This window comes from Gekko japonicus, unplaced genomic scaffold (genome assembly GCF_001447785.1).
Source record: "Gekko japonicus isolate JY-2015 unplaced genomic scaffold, Gekko_japonicus_V1.1 scaffold611, whole genome shotgun sequence".
NCBI classification, from domain to species: domain Eukaryota; kingdom Metazoa; phylum Chordata; class Lepidosauria; order Squamata; family Gekkonidae; genus Gekko; species Gekko japonicus.
In genome coordinates, this window is record NW_015163622.1 from 923,714 (window position 1) to 940,109 (window position 16,396).

The following is a 16,396-nucleotide window of genomic DNA, read 5'->3' on the forward strand; positions in this document are numbered from 1 at the left end:
GCAAAGTCAGGATATCTTTGGATATTTAAATCTGGTGAGTGGAGCAATGAATAGACAAGACAGGTCTTTCTACAAATCTGAAAAGGGCCCTAGGTTTGCAGAAAAATGTGAAATAAAAAAGTGTACTGTGCAGCTTAAAAAATCCAAAAATGATAAAAGGAGAGCCTGTAGCTTTAAGCAATGGACTTCCTCAGTGGCTGTTGCTAGGAAGGCTCAGCATTCCAAGGCTTACTTCTTTCAGCAAAAGCAAGGGGGGAAGTAGAGCCATTTTCCAGGCCTATTTTGGCCTTTGAGGGAGGGCATCTTGGGACTAGGCCTGACTAGGGTTGCCATCTCCAGATTGGGAAATTCCTAGATATTTTGGGGTGGAGTCTGAGGAGGGCAGGGTTTGGGGAGGGGAGGGGCCTCAGCCAGATAGGATGTCACAGAGCAGCCATTTTCTCCAGAAGGACAGATCTCTGTTGTCTGGAGTTTAGTTGTAGTTCTGGCAGGTCTCCAGGTCCCACTTGAAGGTTGGCAACTGGAAGCCTGGCAGGAACATCTGAGTGACTTGAAATCACTCAACTTGCAAGACTCAAGTAGGCCTGGCTGCAAACTACTGTTCAGCAGCAGCCACCCTATGAAAGCCAGTGTGGTGAAGCAGTTAGAGCTTTAGAGTAAGGTCCAGGAGACCCAGGTTCGAATCTCCATCTTACTTCAGAAGCTCACATCAGAAGATTTTAAACTGCTCACATAGTTTCATCCTAATCTACCTCACAGGGTTTTTGTGTGGATAAAAAGGATCAGAGGAGATGCTGCTTTGGTCCCTACTGTGGGGAAAGGCTGGGTATCAGTGAAGTAAATAAATAATAAATATAGCTGAAGATGTGAAGCAAACAAAATTTAAATTGATGAATAGTTAAGAAGGAGTGAATAGGGCAGGGAAATGTGACACCATACAACTGGGTCACAGTTTTCCAAGGCAGACGCTGCTGGGATGGGGGGGAAGTTTAAGACAGAGGAACAGATAAAGGTAAATAAAGGTAGATGAAGATGTCAACTCAGTGTGTGACTGTAATAAAAAAGGCATATGCTATGCTGGGGATTATTAGGAAGGGGACTGAAAACAAATCAACCAGTATTATAGAAGTTAGCCAAGAAGCTGAAAAAAGTTGACGTTAAGTCCAAAGAGTTTGGACAAAGATGGGATGTAGTGGGAAAAGAAAAAAATCTCTGAGAGTCAACAATTGCTACTTCTTCAAATGAAAAAAATCAGCGTATGTCCTGAGATTTCAAAACATTCCGAAGCAGAAAGGAGAGAACCTGAAAGAGATTTTAAGTGAAGAGCTGGCTTCCATGGTAGGCTTAACTACGGAAGTGATACAAAGCAATATGGATATAGTGTATTATACATATCCAGAATTTATAATAAAAAAGCTACCCAAAGCATATGCAAAAATCTCAAAAAGGTCAACAAGAGACTTAATTTTGAAAGTGACAAATGGAATTGTCTTGAAAATCAAAGCAGAACAAATCAAAGTTTTAAAAGACGTTCCATTTGAGATCAGGAAAAGGAGACAAAGGAGAGACTTAGCACTGTTTTTGCAAAATCATACCACTCCATACAGATGGATAATACCGGAAGTCCTTATCTTCAACTACAATGGGAAAAAAGAAAAGATTGACTCTGTTCTTAAAGTGAAAATATTCCTGGAGCAACAACAGAAAGCGAGAGATGGATCAGAGAAAGTGGAGGACAACAAAGATACAGAAGAAGAAGATAAAAAGGGAGAAAGCTCTGACAATATCTCAAGCAGTTCGGCAGAATCCTCCGACTTGGAAGCAGAATTAGGGGCTGCTGCTCCTAAGCCCTTAAAAGTTAGACTGGATTTTTATAAGAAGCGTAGAGGAAGGAAATAAGCAAAATAGAGTAACTGACAGTCTGATGTTTATTATTAACAAATAATCTTAAAGCTAAGAAGCACACACTTTAGCCAAGTATGATTGTGATTGCTCGTTTTATACTTTTATAAACTCTCATGTATTACTATTTGGGCAATAGGGATATATCAACTACTTTAAGCCCGTGTATAAATGATCCTTGCTACTCGTAGTTTTAGGTTGTTCCCTTCCCCTTCCCCTGAAGGTTTGTAGTATAGAAAAAGCAATAAAAATGTGTTTTTTAAAAAATTAGGGATGGGCGTGAACTGTATTTTTGTGGTTTGTTTCAGTTTGTAGTTTGTGGCCAAACCAAACTGAACCATGAACCGATACAAACCTTTGCTAAATGTTCCACAATAACAAGCTCACTCCAATACACTCCAATACACCACTCTTAATCTGTATTTCATCAGAGCTTGGGGCATGAGCCAGAGAGTGTCATTGTGTTATGTACTATATGCAGCTCTCCTCCTGCCCCCCGGCATACTTTAAAGTGGTTGAATGCTAATAAATTGGGCTCAGGAGGCCATTGCAGTGTGCCACAGAAAGGAATGAAGGCCTGGCTCTCTTCCATATGTTCATGTGTAGGAATGCACCAAATTTCCACTGTGTGTTTCTCCTATTACAGCATCTATAATATTGATGTTAATCAAAAAGCAGGGCATCTGGGAGAAAGTACAAACCCCCAACTTCATGGGTGACTCCCTTCTGTTCTAGTTCAACAAGATTATATTGTGAGAGGATTATATGTTAGTATCTTTCCATTTTCTGTCCCTTCTTCTTTCCATCTACTATGATGACAGCTTTCCTTCGGGCAACAAAGTGTGAGGAAGGCTCATTTAAACACTATTCATCCTTGAAGAAAGTAACTCCACAAGGTGTGCTGGGAGACCAGCAGCTCAACATGTTTGGTCTGTCCCGTGTGCCATCAAGAAGCTGACATTTGCCACCAGACGATGGTCTCCCACTTGAGGATAATTCCTGTCTTTAATTGTTTTTACCTTAAGGCTATGCTTTTAGCTATGACATCCAAGTAAGCTGCCCTCAAGGAAACGATCTTCCTAGTGACAAGTGGGATTCGTTCATGGTTTGCATTCAAAACACGGAGAAAGCATACAGCATGCTACGGTAATTTTTTTAAAGGGGGAGATTAGCATTCAATCTTCAGCAATATTAATCTGTGAAGAATTCCCTGTCAGTGATTCTTTGTCTTCAACAGTCCTGATGTACTGCTGATATCAGATCTCCCTACAGTCTTATTAAAGGCACTAGAAAACACTTGTTTAATCAAAGGGATCTCAGTAATATATAGACATCTGCATTTTTAACTAATCCATGTCAAAAAATAAGACTGCTAAAAATTACATCTGCGCACTTCTGACATTGCTTGTTTGTTATCAGTAATAACTAATGATAATTATAAGGTAATAGCTGTTGCTTGCCCTCAAAGATCAAAAAAGCAGCTTGCAATATCATATGGTTTTGGGGAGATGCAGTCAAAAACAGTACCCCACCCCCCCAATTCTGAGCTCATTCTACCATTTATTTACCAAACTGATTTCTGAGGGATTTGAGGGACATAAGGTGTGCCAAATGTTACATTTCAAGAACTGAGGTGATGTACTGACATTATTTCATAATAGTCCCCACGAACTTTTTAGAAAAGTCATTCCAAATGAATTGCACTGCAAATGCACTTATGTAATGCAAACATCAGCAAAAATAGCAAGAAAGGAAGCTTTACACAATAACAATAACAAGCCTGCCCTAATATTTCTCTCTTTTGTGACAGCTTAATTGGAAAAGCAGCTAATTTATCCAGAGAGTGGTAAAGGTTTAAAAAAGGGGGAGCCATAGGGCTTTTAGATAGTTTCCTAAGGGCTGCTTTATGGATCCAGGCCATTTTATGTCAAGTCTCTTACCTAAAATCAATTGCTATTTCCCCTCCCCCCCTGCACTGACATTTTCACTGAGCTGCTGACCATGACTCCAAAATCTTTCTTTGACAGCTACGGCTACTTCAGAGGTCATCAGAGTATATCTGAAGTTGGATATTTGGTATCACTTCAAACTTTGGTGGAGGGTCCTGCAATGGCCAGGAGGCTCTTGGGGCAAGACCTGGCTGCCAGTCCTGCTGAGCCACAAGCAAAGGCAGATAACAGCTTTGACAGACAAGAGACAGGACACACACAAGAGAGACTGAACAGCAGAGCCCCAATCGAGATAATGAACTACATTTACACAGGGCTTTTTTTGTAGAAAAAGCCCAGCAGGAACTCATTAGCATAATAGGCCACACCCAATGGCAGAAACTCATTAGCATATTAGGCCACACCCCTGACAGTGCAGCTGATTAGCATATTAGGCCATACCCCATGCCTTCCCTTGGGGGTTTGCCCGGGTGCCCTATGGCTGCAGGGAGCCTTCGCAAGCCCCCCTTGAAGGGAAGGGAAGGGAAGGGAAGGCAGTTTAAAGTGCAAGTGTGGGGCGCCTGGGCAAACCGGCCCTTGGACAGGTGGAAAAGGCACGAGGAGGCATTTAAATCCTTCCCTGATCCTTCCAGGGGCCCCCCTCACCCACCCGCCTTGGATTCGCCAGGGGGGGTAGCTCTCCAGGCCTTGCCTCTGTAGCCACGCATGCAGAGGTTTTGGCTATAGTGGCCGTGGCCAACTCTGAAGCCAGCCGGAACTCCATTCCTGTGCGTTCCTGCCCAAAAATAGCCCTGCATTTACAAATAGCCTTGGTTTCAACAGGCTTTTTGCTGTGTATTGTTGTTCAAGATGTTGTGGATCCATTGGATTCACAAACTCGGCCACATTTTGGGGGATCCTAGACTATTTGTCTATATTTGTAGAATTATAGGCACACTGTGGATAATTTAACTCCTGTTTTATGGATCTAAAATATCTTGGACAGATGCTTGTTCACCTTCTGCTTTTGAAGAACATTTTCCTACTTCCATGGACAGCCTGTTTCACTGGAAAACTAATCTGAGGAATCCCGACCCTTGCCATACGGAATCTAAACGACTCCGTAATAAAATCTAATTATTTCTTTTCCTCCTAGCTCACTGGCCAACTATCATTCATTCATCACTGTGTATCCTTATTTGCATCAAAAGATCCATCCATTCAGTTCAACAGGGCTCAGCATCACAGTGCAGACAGGATGTGAATCGAGATGCATATCTGCTTCAGTAATGCACACAGAAGGCATCCAGAGCTCTTCTGCTGGACTGGGCAACTTTATTCCCTTTCCTGATGTTGTCATGCACTCTGGTTAGTTTTTGCAGGTGGGAAGAATACCAGTGTGTCCTAATGCTCTCAGACATTTCATATTTGTATGGGGAGGGGAGTAAAAAGTGGTGTCCATTTCTAGCCAGAAAGGATGATGAGAAAGCTGTTTGCAAAATTGTTTCTAAATGCCGCTAATGCTCATTTTTCCTGGGTAAGAATTGCTGATGTTTTAACTTGTCAGCTCAAGGGCAAAGAAAAAGAAAGGAGAATGCATTGATACACGAGATATTGCAAGCTTAGTAAAACAATATCCATATTGTAAAAAAACATGATTAACTTGCAGAAATTAGCATTGTCAGCACTGGTTAATTACTTTGAGTGCTTCATGTTTTGATAAATACTTCTGGGTAGAATTTGAACATTCAGATCAAGGCTTCTAAGGCTATTGGTTTCATTTGAAATGCTGGCAGTCAATTTCTATGGCTCTCTGTTTCAGTTACGCAAATGGAAGCTGATAATAATAATACCTTCCTCTGTCTAGAGTGCTTTGAAAATCCATTAATGTTTAAAAAGCATTAGGATGCCATGGTGACCAGGACTATAGAAATTACATAATTAACCTCTTTTGGCACTGGTAAAAGATAATAAATTGGGGGGAATGCTTTTGTGGTGGTCACATCTGAATGCATAAACTGCAGGCACTTGTCACACAAAGTTTTGTGCCCTTCAATGGCTTGCTCCATTATATGAGCCAGTTTGGTGTAGTGGTTAGGAACACGAACTCTAATCTGGGAAAACTGAGTTTGATTCCCCACTCCTCCACATGCAGCTGTTGGTGTGACCTTGGGTCAGTTACCAGTTCTTTTAGAGCTGTTTTCTCAAGCACAATTCTTGAGAGAGCTCTCTCAGCCCCACTTATCTCACAGGGTGTCTGTGGTGGGGAGAGGAAGGGAAGGAGATTGTAAACTGCTCTGAGACTCCTTCAGGTAGTGAAGGGTGGGGTATAAATCCAATCTCTTTCTATATAATTTATACTGTGTGGATACCTTTCATTTTGCCCATAAGCATTTGTTAAGAACTGAGAATGGCACCTGGGACAATCCTTTTAATGGATCTGCTCATGCCACTATGTCTGATGAACTACTACAACTGATCTTCAATATTTGACATAACCTTCAGGTATCAAAGTTGTTTAGATGCTTTTTCTTTATGTTAACTGACCAAACTATAAGGCCATAAAACAGTACAGGCGAACCCAGTGCATATTTTTCCCGCTTTATTTTGTGGTTTATCCTTGTTCTTAATACTCTTCTCCTACAAAATGAACAGTACAGTCTTATGGTACCAATATTCTGGTGACTGCTAATGTTGGACATAATATTGGCATAAAAGTATCTTATACGCTCCCAGCAACAAAGGAGAAAACAAAACTATAACAGGACAAATAAAAGAAGACAAAGCAATGGACACTCCCAAACTGTCCATGAAGACACTGGCACACACTATTCACAGTGGACAATTCTGCATCTAGCATTCACTCCACATTTTTTCAACACTGAGGAAAAGGTGCAGCTCAAAACCACAATCAAATACCTCAGGGCAATGCCGTACTGACCGCAAAGCCATCCCCGAATGGCCATAAATACATGCAGAATGTACCATAAAACTCGATTATCAAAGAAAGTGAAAGCAGCATGCAGTGCAGAGGGTACCATAAAATCTGATGGTGAAAGATAGTGAAAGAAGCATGCAATACAGAGGGGAATTTCTGTTCCAACATGGGTTTCATAAAACAATGGAGGGAAAAGTCAGTGCAGAATCGCCCAGTGTCACAGTGATCATGTCCTCACTGGTGATGGCTATGAACCAGCTGACGAACTAAAGTTCATCATGAATTTTGGCCGGTTTGTGGTTCGTGATGTGATGTTCGCAAACTGAAGAACCACCATGAACTTCTATATATTTTGATGCAGTTCGTGGTGGTTTGTGAAAAGCAAACCCCTGCTTTCTGCTTTCATAAAAAAACAGCTCAGCTGAGCTCAGAGCCATTTAAACCCAGCATTCTGCTCCCCATGGAAAGTCGTGGGGAGCAGAAAGCAAGGGTTTCCAAACAGCTCAACAGTAGGGACTGCCACTCAGCTGTTTGGTTTAAATGGCTCCAAGCCATTGAACTGAATAGAAAGAATGTGGGTTGTGCCCATCCCTAGTCCTCATATTTCCCCTGTATGGAAGACACCAATTATTGCATAATTATGGCCAAACACACAACATCATCCTGTCCAGGACATACAGAAAACACAGCCAAATAGCCATGGATGCTATAGCCTACCCAGTGCAGACCATTAAGACACAGTGATTAGAAAGCTAGCAACTGACTTCTATTTATTTTTCATTTATTTTATTTTGAACATTTTAGGCTACTTATCCAGGAACCTGCCCAAAGTGGCTTGAAAAATAAAAATAATAAAAACAAAATATTAAAATATATTAATTAAAAGCCAGTATTAAAAAGCCCCAACTCAGCATAAAATAAATAACAGTTTAAAGTAACAGTTTCCAGGCTAAAATAGTATTAAAAAATCAACCCCTTAATTAAAAGCCTGGGTGAAGAGAAATGTTTTGATCTGGTGTCTAAAAGATAACACCAGGTACTATTTGTAACTCTGAGACAGAACATTCAGTGGAAGGCAATGGTACAGATAGAAAGTTACAGCTTCTATTAAGCAGCCTCAATATTGGAGGAAGTTGTAACAGCATCAGAATGGCATGGAGCTACCAAACTTTCTATTCATGCAAAATACCTGTGGCTTTGAAAGACAGGGGATAAGGCTTCTCAAGGATTTCTTGAGTGAGCTATTGAGAGGGCTACCACCTATGTGCCCCCTCAGTTCTTAAGCATCAGTCCCATTCTGCCATTGAGGGTAACCCCTGATCTCCACACAGATAGCCATTGTGGGGTAGTGCTTAGAGTCAGGCTAGAAGTGTGCCGACATATTGAAATCCGCAATTCAGTCAATAAAATGAGGAGAAGCCACCCTGTCTTGAGCTTTTTGAAGAAAAGGTAGGATACAAATTAATTAAATACATAGTTCACCTTCTGATATATGTAATGTAATTATTGGGTTGGTTCAGACATAGGGTAAATCCATAATTTATTTTAAATGTAGTTAGTGAAATCTGTATTCAAATCCTGACATGTCTCAGAAAATACCACCACACTGATCCATATATCCACTACAGACTAGCAGGGTCCAGTGTTGTCTGAACCACTCTGTCCCATGGTTTTGGCACCATAAATAATGTTTGTCAGGATATGCTCATAGCAATCCACTTCCAAGGTCTGTCCTGCTATTTTTATGAGCAAAAACTCTTTAAACTGGCAATCTAATATGCTTCTGCCCATTCTTCTGAGTGCTGAGAAAACAAATGGCTCTTGAATTTGTGGACATCGCTTGAGTGCTGCATAGAGACACGACTTGGACATCTTCACCTTTTTGAAAGAAGCCATGTAATGTTCAGTTGTTTTGTATTCTCAGGAAGAGGCTTGCACAGATCAGATGGATGCTTTTAAACTAAAAAGAATTAACACAACAAAATCAAAGTAGGCCTTTTTCTTCTACACACTGAAAAGACAGAATAAAAGAAAACAAATGGCAGTTTTGAAATGCTGCAAACACTATATTTCTCAAAAGGTCCATTTAAAATGAATTTTTAAACTGTAAAACTATACTGTATGCATCCCTCTGCTATCTGGTGATATCCACTGCCGCTTTTTGATGTTCCCTCCAGTGTTAAATAATCCACATATGAACAGTATCTTCTGACAAAGTGAGCTTCAACTCACAAAAGCTTATTCCCCTAAAATTTTTTGCTGGTCTCTAAGGTGCTAATGGATTCAAATTTTACTCTGCTACTGAAAGTATCTTCTTAATATTCTTTTACTGTTTTGCAAGCCTTAGTTAGGTTTTTTGTTTGTTTGTTTGTTTTTAGGTAGGGACAGTGGGAATCTTGTTCATCCATCCTTAGTTAGTTTTAACTGGTAAATTATAGTGCAGTCCTGAATGGAGCTACCCCTTTCTGTTATTTTGATGTATTTAGAAGAGTATAACTCTGTTTAGAGATTTGCACTGATAATCAATAAAATGTTAATTTGATAGCAGCTAATTTTAACATGTAATAATAAATTCTAATTGGTGGACCTGAGACTTAGACCATGCTTGTGTATCATCTGAAGCAATGAAGAGGAAAATATGAATGAAGAAGATAGCCTTCCAGTCTGACAATGAGTGGTATACTTGTTTATACTAAACGGTACACTTTTTCAGGATACTTGGGGGAAAAGCAATTCTGTTGAGCTTTTGGAGATATGCAAATCGTATTTAATTGTATGATCAGTTAAAACGCCCATTCTTTAAATTGTTGATAACCCTAACTTTGACTAATTATGAAAAAAAAGAAGATTGGGTGAAACTGAAAGGTTAATTGAATAAGAAAAGGACAAATAATATTTGTGAAGAAGAAACTACTACTTTCCATCTCCAGCACCACTACTGTGTCCCTGAGTCTTACTTGTCCCATGATGCTGATAATCATGCTGAAAACTTTTATGAAATTCTATATTTTTTTCTGGATCCAACAGGTGGTTTTTTAATAGGTTTGGGCCCTTGGTTGGGCTTGTGGAGATGATGCGGCTGGACAGGAGTTTAGAAAGTACTTCACACATTCCCAGAGGTCCATTGCAGAGTGCAATCATAAATCGATGGGATATAGCAAAAACCTAAATGCAAGTAGTCAAATATATTTAAAAGTTAATTTACAGAGTGCAAGGGTTTGGACTAGATGACCTGCAAGGTTCCAACTCTAACATTCTATGATTCTATGCTTCTATGATACTACAGAATGCGTTAAGCTTACTCTAAATTTTAAATATTTTAAAAATACTTTATTCGGTGCTATATTATTATGTTTGATGCTTCCAATGAATGTTCTCAATAGGAATTCCTTTTTTCAAAAGTGTTTATTTTGTTTATTTAGCAAAGATGAACAATTTCCTGGATATTATTGTATCACACATTCTTTAATACCTAAAGGGTATATCCTGTAGACAGCCTTGCAGGAAGAACAGAGTTTGAGTCCAGTGGCAACTTTAAGACCAACAAAGTTTTATTCATGAAAGCTTTTACCTTGAATAAAACTTCGTTGGTCTTAAAGGTGCCACTGGACTCAAACTTTTTTCTTTTTTCTTTTCTTTTTTGAAACCCCCGAAGGGATATTTTTTTTATTTTGCATTAAACTACAAACTACAAAGAAAAATTAGGAAGGGGAGGTACAATTAGGGATAAAGGAAAGATAACCACACTAAACAAAAAACCCAAGAGGAGGAGATCTTATTTCTGTTAGTGTAAATGTTAGTACCACAAGTGTTAGTATCACAATATACTTGTAGAGTTCCTGCTCATCTTCCATGTTTCTATGTTATTATGTTAGTTGTTATGAGAGAACTTTCTGATCATGTTCGTGTTCTTTGTTTCAAAAGGCCAGTTTACCAGTCCTTCTGTCTTTACTCCGGCTTTCTGTCTCTAAAATCGTAGACAACTTTGGCAGGTCCAGCACCCGTTTCTGTAGCAGAGTCTTCTTCCAGAGGTAGCAGAGTCACTAGATTTCGTTTCTTCCTCCTTAGACTCTACCTCTGTTCCAAGCTGATGCTGCAAAAACTCTTTAGCCTTGAAAATGGAGTCTATCTTCTCTCTTTTATTGTTGATCTTAAAGATGACACCTTCCAAGATCGCCCACCTGTATGTTATTCCATTAGTTTGAAGAAAAGCAATCAAATCTTTATAATTTTTCCTCTTTTGCTGAATTTTAAATGGAATGTCTTTTAGTGTCTTGATCGTTACATTTCCCATTTTCAGTGGAGTTGCTGATGTTGCCTTTAGAATAGCATCTCTGGTCTGTCTTCTTGAGAATCTGACAATTTCTCCAGGTAGGCTATTTTTTAAAATATAGTTGGAGTATGCCCTATAGGCCACCTCCATGTCTTTTACTAGTTCATCCGCTGTAGAGCCTATCACTGGAGCGATGATCTCGCTAAGTACACTCCTCAGGTCCTCTTTTGCTGCTTCAGGAACTTCCTGAAACCTGAGAATCATATTGGCTTTTTCCATCTGTACTTGTAGTACACGGTTTTCTTGAAGATTTTGCTTTGTTTCCACCTCTCCCAGTCTTTTCTTCAACTTCTTTCTTGTGGTGTCCATCTCTTGAATTTTCTCATTAGCCTGCTCCACTTTCTTTTCTGTTTCATTCAGCTGGAGCTGTTGAGATGCTTATTCATCACAGTCAGTTGCTGGTTTATACCATCGAGTGGTTCCATCACTGGCTTCAGCATATCCGCTAGTAGTTTAATGACGTCTGCACCCTCTTCTGGTTTGGGACTCTGACTGCCTGGCGGTTTCGTTTTTAACTTTGCATGCTGGGCCGCCATTTTTCCAATTTGTTTACACTTCCCACCGCTTTCTCCCGACTCAAGAAACTCGCTCACGATGTCAAAAATCAAGTAAGTCTCTCACAACACACACACTATTTTCCTCCCCTGTTTCCCCCTTCGCGTCATTTATCGGTTAATCGCATAAGAGGCATCCCTCTTTGCATCCGCCTCTTCCTGCATGGGGCGGGAATCCATTTTGTTTAAAAGTCTTTTTTGTTCAGAACTCACATTCATTGTCGTTCAGATTCTCTGACCCCGCTACGTTTTAGCGATCTTCCGCTTGATCTCTGGCACTTGTCCTGGCCAAACCAGCTTGCGCCTGAAGGCCACACAGCGACTGGACCATCAGGGCAGAGGGGAGCCTTGATTCTCCGGCATTACGCCATCAAAGAGGCTGCCCCTCAAAAGCCCTCTGGCCTGGAGCCTATCACAAAGGCTCCGCGGGGGTGTCAGTTGAGGTGACACCCCTCCAGGCCGCTGATGTGCGATTCAACCTCCTGTGGCTCGGGGAGAGTGACCGCCATCACTGCTTCATAAACCGGAAGTTGACTCAAACTTTGTTCTGCTGCTTCAGACCAACACAGCTGCTCACCTGAATCAGGAAGAGTAAGGGAAATGACATAAACGATTGTCCACACCAGACTTTGGAGCCTGCATCCAGATTGATACTTCAGTGCTGTCCTGAACATAGCTCTATGGGGTAGAGGATTTATGGGGTAGAGGGTACCACCTCTGCATTCTGTCTCAGTGCCTTTGGCTATCCATTTCTGAGTGCAAAATGCATACAACTCATGCCACTTACAGAAGAAACATGTGCATTTAAAATTAATGCTTTTCTGACAAAATATGCAGAAGGAGCATGTTTCTTTCTGAGTTGTTGCTTCTGCATGATTTGCAAAGGACACAGCAGCAACTTAAATGCACCTGTGCCATTCACAATTAATGTCAGGTAAGCATGTATGAAATTATCATAAGCAGCAGCCTTAGGATGGGAGGCAGTTGCAATTCACAGTCCTTGTATATTTGTAAGCATTTAGGGCATTGTCAGCTATCACACATTTGGTTTCTATAGTAACCAGAAGGGCATTATATAAAAATTAGGTCTCATTCATTTATTTGAGGCTGATGTAGGCCTAATTAAGAGACAAGCTTCTAAAAATAAGGTTACAAATATCTTTGATTCTTCTCAGAAAATGGGCAAATCTTTGGAGGGAATCATCTAATGTTGAATGTATATAGTGGTTAGAGTGATGAACTAGAGTCTGAAAGGTCCAGGTTCAAATGTCAACTCTGTCGTGGAAGCTTGCTGGGTGACTTTGGACCAATCACACACTCTCAGCCTAACCTACCTCACAGACTTGTTGTGAAGATAAACAGTGAAAGAGAGAGCAATGTACATTGCTTTGGGTTCCAACTGGGGGGGAAAGTGGGGTATAAATGAAGCAAGTAAATAAATATTATTTCAATTGTAAAGACTATCGAGATGCTTAAATGGTTCATATAAGCATCATGCTATAATTACACTAAAAAGGAGAGAGCTCCTGTATAAACCCAAGCTCATTTCATAAGCTCTTTGATTTTATAGTGAAATAGTGGTTGCATACACAGCACACGTGGTCTCCTAAATATTTGTTTCCAATGAGAAGAAGCTTAGTGCAAAGCAATACTGATGCTGAAAAATTAGCCAAATCTCAAGCCAAAGGCTTCCCTCCAATGTTTGTTATGCACAAGACTGGAATGGTTAATAACAGACAGGGCTGGCTCCAGCTTATTTTGCACCCTAGGCGAGGATCCTTTCTCCCCCCCCCCCCGGTGCGCCCACCAATTTTCAAAAATAAATGCATTTTAGGAAGAATGAAAAACACAAATAATCAAGAAACTCCCAGAGTACGGAGCCGGGTGCAGTTTGGTGCCCCTAAGGGCCTAGTTCGCCTAGTGAGTGAGCCGGCCCTGATAACAGACACTCTTTATACCTCACAATTCACAGGGGACCAATGTAGCCAGAATCAAACTGTCTTCTTTTCCTCAATGGATCAAAACTCTACTGATGGCTGCAATGACTGGAATGAAATGGTTATGCAACCTGCAAGCAAGCCAGACTCATATCTATCAATTTTAGAAGACTTGTCAAGTACTTTAACCACAGGAATTATTGCACTGTATTAAGAGTAAATTGATTACTGATTACACTGAAATTTGTAGATCAGCTTACATTCTATTATCATGGATCAGTTCCTCCAGAATAACCATCCCCAACTCCTGAACTTATGTTGATTAATGTCGATCAGATTTACCACTTCAGTTCTTGGTGTATGTCCATGATTTTAGTGACTTCCATCTATGCAGACGTGTGCTGAGATCACCCTGAAGATGAACTGAAAAAAGTAGAGAAATCCACTTTCTAATTATCTTCAATTAATGTGCTTATCTGAGTGAGCTTTAGCATTTGAACCTTTTGGTGGTCTGATTATATTAGCAAATAGCAATGCTATCTCTTTCTTTGGAGGTTTTAAAAAGTTAGACATTCTCTGGAAAAATGTAGGATGCTTTTGATTTATATCGTGTCTTGGAAAGGGAAAAGTTATTTTCTACTGCTACAAACAGACTAACATGTCTACCCGTCCTGATCTATCACCATATATGATGCAAGTATTACAATGATTGTTGGTAGCTTCCGTGCATTTCTTCTTGACCAAGTGTTTGAAAGTTTATTATGCACAGTGGTGCAGGGCCCATGTCTCCCATAGAGATTTGTAAGCCATCTTGAGCCATAAAGGTATAAATATTTTAATTAATAAATAGCACTTGTCATGAGATTCTATTGACATAGAAAACAGATGACAGAAAAACAATGATGGCTTTTTTTCAGTTGCTGGAGGCTTCTTAGAGAAGCCAGGGCTGTTTTGGTTTTTTTTTGTCCTTATTCCTCTTCAAAGAGAAGAATGAAGGTGACAGAAATCATAACAGTTATAGTGAGATGCATCAGGGATTACATGCTATTTTGAGGGTCCTTTTTAATAACTTTACCACTTTGTATTGTATTACTAGGTTTATTGCCTAAATCCCCCAAAAGCCCCTTGGGGAGTTATATATGTTGCTTCATCCTGACTCCTGTTTATTTTCACTCCTTTATCATTGCTGTGATGAGGAGTCTGAAGGCCAAACTAGATGACACGACATCCCAGAATCCACCTTGGGGATGTGGTGCCATTTTAGACCATGTATTTTTAATTTTCAGAATGCTGTAGGGGCCTGTTCCTGCCGGGGATCACAGTATTCTTATTATTAATTATTATTATTATTTCAATTTTTATTCTGTTCTCCCCCACTATCCTGTGGCTCAGAATGGATCACAACATATAGTAAACAAAATACAATTAAAAACAGATAAATTTAACCAATTCAAATATTTACAATTAATCAGATGGCATATAATAATACTATCACTGTCCTAAGAGAAGAAAAAAGGGGGACAGAGCTGTATAAAAGAATTCTCTTAGCCTCACCCATATGCTTGGCGGTACACCTCGGCTTTACAGGCCCTGAGGAAGTGAAACAGGTCCCACAGGCCTTGGATCTCACTTGGAAGTGTGTTCCACCAAGCTGAAGCTACTACCAATAAAGTTCAAGCTCTCATTGAGGCCAGGCAGATATTCTTTGGCCTCAGCACCATCAGAGTGTTGTTATTTAAACAGCGTAGTATTCTTGGGGGGGGTATGCTAGGAGAGGATAAACATGAGGGAGAAGAGGCTGTTCCCTCAGTGTTGCCAGGTCCCCTCCTCACTCCAGCGGGGGGATTTGGGAGGTGTTCCGGGGATGGGTAGGGATGCCTCAAGCCCTGCAACCAAGCCCCGCCCCCAAGCTGGGCCACCCATGGCCGCCCCTCTCCCTTGCCTCCTGGGAAATTTATAGAGATTCAGCTGACCAGCAGGGAGCACGTGGCCTGCCAGTCAGCTGGAGGGCTCTTTAAATCTTTCAGCAGGGAGGGAGAGGGGCTGTCACTAGCCACAGTTCCGCTCAAAAAAAGCCCCTCTCCCTCCCTGCTGGAAGATTTAAAGGGCTCTCCAGCTGATCGCTGAGCCAGCTGCTGGCCAGCTGAAGCCCTTTAAATCTCTCAGGAGGGGAGGGAGAGGGGTGGCCATGCTTGGGGGCAGAGCCTCCCTCACCAGCCAATTGACTGGCGGCAGATTGGAACCCCTAGAAGCAGGATAACCCCTGCCCCTACCTGGGCACTGGCAACTTTATGTTCCCTACCCAGGCTATTTTGAAGAACTGAAATGGCCATACGGCTATTTAGATTCTTGAAAATGGCATTAGGAGAAGGCATGGGGTGGACACAAGAGCCCCTCATTCCCCTGTGCCACAGTCACTAGCAGGATCAGGCTGCTGTGGTGTTTGAATAGTAAAAGTCCAACCTCTAAAATGGTGCCATGTCCCTGTGGCAGACACAGGGTCACAGTACCGTCTAATTTGGCCTTCAGAGGAGGGACTTGGGGAGTGTGGCTTTGTCTCACTTGTGGCTGTTCCATTCTATCTGTATCTGTATTTTAGCAAGCTCCTCGTTTTCTCCACACTGAGGGTTCTGATAAGTCAGTCTGTTCAAATGCAATGGAAGACTGGGAAGTGTCACCTATGCAACTTGGAGCAGAGATTTGATTGCAAAGGAAATAAGAACAGAGACCCCTTAATATGTTAAAGTCAGCCAGCCAAATGCCCTACTCAGCTAATAAGTAGGGTATTTAAATCCATATATATA